At 44.7% G+C, this 7112-nt stretch overlaps 1 long non-coding RNA gene across 1 annotated transcript; it reads right to left on the bottom strand.

Annotated features, from left to right (window-relative positions):
• Positions 1-214: 214 nt before the first annotated feature.
• On the bottom strand, positions 215-6621 carry LOC140680383 (uncharacterized). Its single transcript, XR_012051581.1, has 2 exons — positions 3660-6621; positions 215-2412 (listed from the first exon to the last, which is right to left on the bottom strand). It is a non-coding gene; the product is annotated as an uncharacterized lncRNA (long non-coding RNA).
• Positions 6622-7112: the final 491 nt, after the last annotated feature.

The following is a 7112-nucleotide window of genomic DNA, read 5'->3' as shown; positions in this document are numbered from 1 at the left end:
GTGTCAGTGGGGCCAGGGGTTCATTACAGGCCCTGTTTCCCAGCTCTGACTAACAACAGACAGCTTCACCTGGGATGAAGCTGGGTGATTCCAGGATTTAATTCATTAGTGGGTCATGATTCCACACTACTGATTGCTTCTGTGGAACTGTAAGACAAATAAAACCTAAATATTTGAAATTCAAGCTCTAAGGCCACTCAGACCAAAATCACTGTTTCTTTTTTTTTCTTTTTTTTTTTCCTTATCCTTTCCTTCACAATCCACCTTTAAAATCTTTTTCCCTTGGAGCCTGTCAAAGCTGCCTCCCCAGGGCTCTCCCCTATTGTGTCTGTCCTCATGCAGTCCCTTTGTAATAGCCAAGCTGTGCAGTTGATGCTCAGGCTGAATCAGAAAGCAGGTCTGTGTCTGATTTGCAAATATACCTACAGCCTTATTTCTCTTAACGTATTCCAGACTATGTCTCATAGTTAAAATCTTCAATTCTACCACTCTCTCCTTTTTACATGCCTGTTTTATTTGCACAGTCATTTCACAGTCCAGTTGTTCTTTCTGGTCAGGTGGCCTATAAAATATTTCTATTACTAGTTTACTCTCTGAAACATCTCCAACTGCAGCCCATAATGACACAGCAGCCCCATTCTAGTGTCTCTCAGATCCCCACTTTCAAAGGCTAATAAATCCTTTTCCTTCTCAAATAGCTCTCTCTCCTCTCATTCTTTCCTCTTGCTCCCCAAACAATCTAAACAATCTCTACTCTTTAATGTTAATACCTTTGTTATCTTCTAAGGAAACTGCAGCTCCATCCATACCTATTTCCCAGTGGGCAATGCCCATGTGCACAGCCCAGCTCCTGGTATCCTATGATTGTCCTCCTCCTCCCATTCCCTGCACAAATAAAACCTTTTCCTGACCCTGTTCCTGAGCTGGGCAAGCAGGGCTGGTTCCTATTTCTCTCCATCACCCTGCAAATCTCCCCTTCACCAACTGTTTCTAATTTTTCTGGAAGGGATGATCTGGTTGGAGGCAGGGATTTCTACTTTTTAATGCATTTCTTCCACTGTATCCCATACATACTTTTAACTGACTTCCCCACTCCTATTGCATAGACTGCCCTTCCATCTGCATTGTGGTGGGAAGATGAACCCAGCGCTCAGGGCTGAAACTATCCTTGAGGTTTTCACTCTGCACTTGGACCTCCAAAGCCTGAAACTCCTCCAGCTGCACTTCCTTAGCACACATTTCTGCCTCCTCCTCCTCCTCCTGTGCAAGGACACTGCAGCACTGACCCTGAGCTGTGCACTGCCCTCCTGTTTGGCCTGCCAGGAGCTCCACATGGGGTGTCCTCAGCAAGGTTTTCTGAGGCAGCCAAATGAGGCACAGAGCTTCCCAAATGGAGCTCAGAACGCCCCTGGAAGCTGGGATGTCCATGTTCTTTTGTCATCACTGATATGTGAAACCATGGGAAACAGCAAATCCCCTCACCCTGGGGAAAAAGAGGAGCCAAGAGTGGCTTAGGCCTTGCTCTCATGTGCCAAGGTGTTTTTGAGCATCAAGCCAAACTTTGAGGAAATTTACTCTACACGAAACTTAACTATGTTAGAAAGGAAATTTGGCCTCAAAATTATTTGGTCCTAAAGTGACTGTAAAATGGGATTTAAATGTATTTAAATGATCTCAAGAAGAGCTTGGGAGAGATGCAGAGGGATAGAGCCAGCACAGTTCACAGCACCCAGCAATCCACCCTGCCCACTGCTCCAACTTCTCATTTGCCAAAAAGGAAGAGAAAAGCAATTTCCTTCTTTTTCTCTTCTGCAGCCCTGTGACTGGAATCTCCAAAGAGCCTTGCGGGGCCTCCTGTAATCCAGGGAATCAGCTGCATTCAGCACCACAGGAAAGCTCTGTTAATGCAATGGTTGTTACTGATCCAGGCACCCACACCCACAACCACCACTGTCCTACCACACACATCCAGCCAAGCAGCCAAATGTCCCCAGTGAGCCTGTGATGCTTCTAGAAAGCACAAAACCCAGGTGATACTCCAGGACCTCGAGGAGCATGGCCCTGCAGAAGATCTCGGAGACACCCTTGGCTGGAGCAGCTGCTCTCCAGTGCTGTGACTGGAGGGAGGACTGGAATTATCAGCCTCTTGGCCCACTTGTGAGCAGCTGGGAACATCCAGAGCACATCTCTTCCTGTAAATCTTGGAAAAACTCCCGTTGTGGTTTCCCCATCTCTGGTGTTGACACATGTCCTTGGGCCTTAGAGCAGTTGGACTCGGTCTTAACTGGGTCAGATGGATTCTACTTTTGTCCTAAGTCCATTAGCGTAACACTTTAGTCTCTCATCTTGCAACTTCCAGTTGACATTCCTGAAGTTCTGGGAATCTGTTTTCCTTGTAAGACCAAAAAAAGGCTTGGAAGAAATGTAGAAGTTTCAGTAGAAGTTGTCTTAGGTAAGGACTGATTTGTGCCTCCCACAGGTACATATCTTGCATTAGGGGTCAAATAAAGACTGGGAGCTAAGAACTGTTAAGGGTTTGATCCTGACACTGATTTTATATGTGACCAAAACCAATTAATTTTACCTCTTTAGCTACAACTTTTGTCATCTGGAAAACTGACTACTAAAGATAACCCAAACCCACACATTTTCTGATATCGAATTTTCTGACAATCATGCAGTACTCTCAGGTAGAAGGGTGAGTTTATTAGCAGCTATCTGCAGCTATCTTGTCACCCAGTAAAGCAGAATTATTAAAATCTGTTTCTTCTGTCCCAAACAGAAATTTCTGCTGTCATTGATAAGAATAGAGGCAATACACCAGGAGAGGTCATGGAGCTGCAGTGCCCTACAGCTCTGTGTGACACGAGGAGGTGAACTCAGGCTGCTCCTGGACACAGCATCTCCTGTCCCAGCTCACTGCACAGCCTGTCTCCATTCCAGAGCACTGAAGCACAGCTCAGCTGCTGGAAGGAGTCGCCCCAGGACGCTGCCAGGAGGAGGTGCAGGGCCGAGCATCTCTGCCTGCTCAGTGCCCTGCTCTTTGCCCTTCTCTTGTGCAAGGGGGACAGTTTGCTGAAAAGCACAGCACGGTCCTGCTGGGCAGGAATTCTGTGCAGGGACCTCAGCATTTGTGGAACACATGATACAGACTCAGCTTTACTAGGTAAATGATCCAGTTAAACAAGGTAAATCAACAATGAGGGAGAGGATGAGAAAATTATATTGACTGTAATGTTTACAAACACTCGTCACCTTCCAACTCAGTGATGAATTGGTAATAGTTTTGCTGGAAGAAAAGATCCCTCTTGCTTTAAAGACAGCTATTTGATGAGACACGAGGGAGACAATTAAACATTGAATTCAGTTTGACCTGCTCTGTCATTACAGCTCTTTGTTTCCCATCTCTTTCTTTTCCTCTGACCTTTAGGACGTGATACTTGGTGGCTTGTTTTTATTTTTATTTTATTTTATTTTTTACCAGGTCAAATCAAACAGATCCTGTTTCCCAAAGATAACATGAACACGGAATATTAATGCAGCCTCCCCTTATTGTGTCCCTGTGCCTCCCTTCCCCCTGTGCCCCCAGCCCACACCCCACACACCCCCGGCTTCATCATTTGCACAAAAGCACACCGAGTCCCCTCTCAGCAGCCCACCTTGAACAAAACACTCCAGGACTCTCGAAACAGCAGAAGTGCTAATCAAGCAGGGCCCTGTGCTCTGTGCTTCTGCAGTGGTTGCCTGGCATAGAAATGGGCTGTCTGGCCGCAGCTATGAGGTAACGTCTGGCTTTTTTGCCAAGCTGCAGAACTAGTCAGACACTCCCTGGAACAACATTTCTTCAGGAAAAAAAAAAAAAAAAAAAAAGTTAGGCAAGAAATGATCTTCCAGAAACTTCCTTGCATCTTTCTGTGTGCAGGGATTTTTTTTTTTTTTTCTTTTTGGAAAAGTTATATAACCAAATTACTTAGAATGCAACGAGTTTCATCAGCTGATTTTTGGGCAGTAATCTTATGAAACTGATTTCTCACACTTACTAGGCAAACTGGAAATTTGGAAAGGGGAAAGAACACATATACTCAAAATATATACACACACAGATGTACCCCACTCTTTTTCCTGCAACACTGTCTAGATCCACCAGCTATTTTTGGATGCAACCTGAAATAGAGCAACACAAATTCAAGCCAGGCAGTGCTAACCTGCATCTGCAGCATCTTTTTTGCAGTGACACTGATAAATCTAATTAACCACTTAGAGGAATTTTTTCACACTGCAGCAGCAGCAGCCCTTCTATTTCCTATATATATTCCTTATTTACTGATGTTGCATAGTATTCTTGATTCAGTGTATTCTCCTTTTTATAACAGCACTGACAATTTGATTTTTTTTTCCCCCCGAAGGACAGAAAATACACAGTTCATTTTTCTGCAGTGAAGGTTGAGAAACAATCTGAACTGAAGAGACACGGCTGTTGCTCTGGAGGTTCAAGCTAACAACACCTCTTGTATTAAACACCGTCTAGATGGATCAGTCAGAAATTTAGGCTTGTCCCAAGGTGACACACTTGGAAGAGTTAATTCCTGAGAAGCAGCAGCTTTGGGAAGGTGCAGGAAGGAATGTCTTGTCCTCAGGGCAGGAGCAGCCAATGGAGCTGGGTGCTGGTGATGTAATGCCTCAGACCTGGTGCAGCATTGGTTCTGCAGATATTAGACTTGATATGATTTTGGAGAGTTTGGCGAGAGGAGTTTTTGCAGAGGAGCCTGTAAATTTCCCTGCACCAAGGACATTTCCATTCAATCCCTCAATGTTCCTCGGCCGGGAGATGTTTGCTCTAACATCACTTCTGTCCTGTGCCTTCCTGCTGCTGTTTAGCTGTCCTGTATCCTGTATCTGGGAGGCATTTCTCTGAAGTCAGACTGTGCTGGAATCACTTCTCCAGCCCATGAAATTGAAATGAATTTTTAATAAAAAGCAGTTGTTTTTTCTCTGACTCACCTCTGAACTCTTAATTGTTTCAGGCACCAGCTTCCATTCCCCCAGCTTCTATTACCTTCCTGGGGTTTTCATCTGCCCAGTCTTATTTCTTTAGCTGATTGCTGCATGAGGAGATGGCTGATGATGTTTTAAATGAGCCTCACCAGTCTGGGCTTGCTCTGGAGGAATCTGCTCAAAGCACCTCGGTGTCAGTGAGCTCCAAACACGCCGGGCTCCTGCTGCAGGACTCGCTGCAGCTGCAGCCCCCGAAGCTGCCGGACTACTCCAGCAGTTTGTTTGAACTTTAGCCATGATTCAGTCACAAAACCCTCTGAGATTCTCATCCTTTTTCCTCATCCTCCCCTAAATGATACAAAGATTCTCACAAAACCTACAGGAGTGATTAAAGCCCATGTCAAAGCAGGGAGGAGGAAGCAGGAGCTGCAGGAGACGTTCAGAGGCTGGAGATGCAGGAACTGACGATGCTGAGGTCAAGGCAGCAACGCAGGAAGCCCAATCCAGCCCCCAGAACTCTGGAATCTCTGAGCAGAGCAGCTTCCCCTCCTTCCCCTGGGCACCCCAAGGAGCCCTGCCAGTTGCCAGAGGCCAAAGATCACACAAGAGCTGCGGAGAGCAGAGTTGTTCCAAGATACAAACGACTTAGCACTTCTGAGGTTTGCTCCTTTTCCAAACAAGAACAAAAACTTTAAAAACCTGAAATTCCCTGAAAACTACAGATAATTTTTGGTCATGTTTTTACATTTATTTCAATAAACCCAAAAATGTATGTTTTGATGCAGACTTTTAAAAACATGTAGAAAAAATATGTGATTTATTCTGGCGAAAATTAAAAGGGAAATAATTAATTCCAGAAATGAAACTTTTCCTATTGCCTCCCGTTTCTGCCTGAAATAAAATAAAACTTTCAATGAAACTGGGGCAGGTTAGTGATTTGTTTAAATACATACCTTCCCTAGGCCAAATACCTCAATTTTTTGGACAAGAAGAGCACAAGGATGAACTGAAACAAACTTTGCACGTCCTCTCCTTGTGCTGTGCAGTCTCAGTTACTCCTACACAGGGATTATCTCTGGTGTACCAAAGTCTTCTGTGTCTGTGTTACACAGCCTTAGAAACCTTTCAGAGAATGAGATCCACAACTAACCTAGAGAGTCTGTTCCACCACCTAACTCTCCTAATAAGCAGAAAGCTTTTCCTAATATCCAATCTATTTTTTCCCCAGCAAATTAAGCTGATTTCTTCCTAAGCGGATGTCCCAGCTCCAGTGGAGAAGGGAAATAACTAACCATCACCCTCTTTAAATCAATCTTCTCCCTAGCACTAGGTTGTTATCATGCCCACCCTTAACCTTTTGTCCCCCACAAAACCAATCCAGTTTTTTTCAATCTTTGCATCTTACTCATGGTATTTAATTTCAGCTAATTCCTGTTGTGCCTTCCTTGGGCTACCTATTCATTTGGCTCTTCAATATGGTGCAAAATCTCTTTAATGTTGATAAGATTGCTGTCATTGCATGGGAAAGAAGGGAGAGATTTCGTAGCAACCCAGGGAAACATGAGGGATGAAGATCACAGCTGAGCACAGTTCCAGTGCATTGCACACTGTGGCTGGGTGAAGTGCTACCAGGTAATTTCATTGTTCTGCATGCATGGGATGCAGTCTGTCCCTGCTCATCTCAATCATCCTTCCCAGCTGAAAACTCTGTTTTCATCTGTACCAAGTTGGTAGGAATTTGCTGCCACTGGAGAGCAATAATTTGTGATTAATTTCTTTGCTCTACTGAGAAAAGGAGGTTTTGTTTTGCTACCTTGATGGAAACAGAGCTGCATCATTTCACTGCTGCCTCAGCACAGGTGTAAGTGTGAAGCTACTGTACAAGCAGACAAGTTTGAATCTAAAAATACCCCTGAAAAGCCCCACTGAGTAATTTGGTCTAACACTGTGCTCATGGACTTTGAGAAGGGAGGTAGGAATGCCATGGCAGTGACATCTCTGTTCTGTGAGCCACAGTCACCTCTCCAAGCAGCAGCAATGCCTTCTCCCTTCCAGACCTTTCCAGCTCTCAAAGAGGCATTTTGTGCTGGCTTTGGAAAATCAGTGTTGCCACAAAG

This window comes from Taeniopygia guttata, chromosome 20 (assembly GCF_048771995.1).
Source record: "Taeniopygia guttata chromosome 20, bTaeGut7.mat, whole genome shotgun sequence".
Lineage (NCBI taxonomy): Eukaryota > Metazoa > Chordata > Aves > Passeriformes > Estrildidae > Taeniopygia > Taeniopygia guttata.
This window is presented reverse-complemented; position numbering and strand designations above follow the sequence as displayed.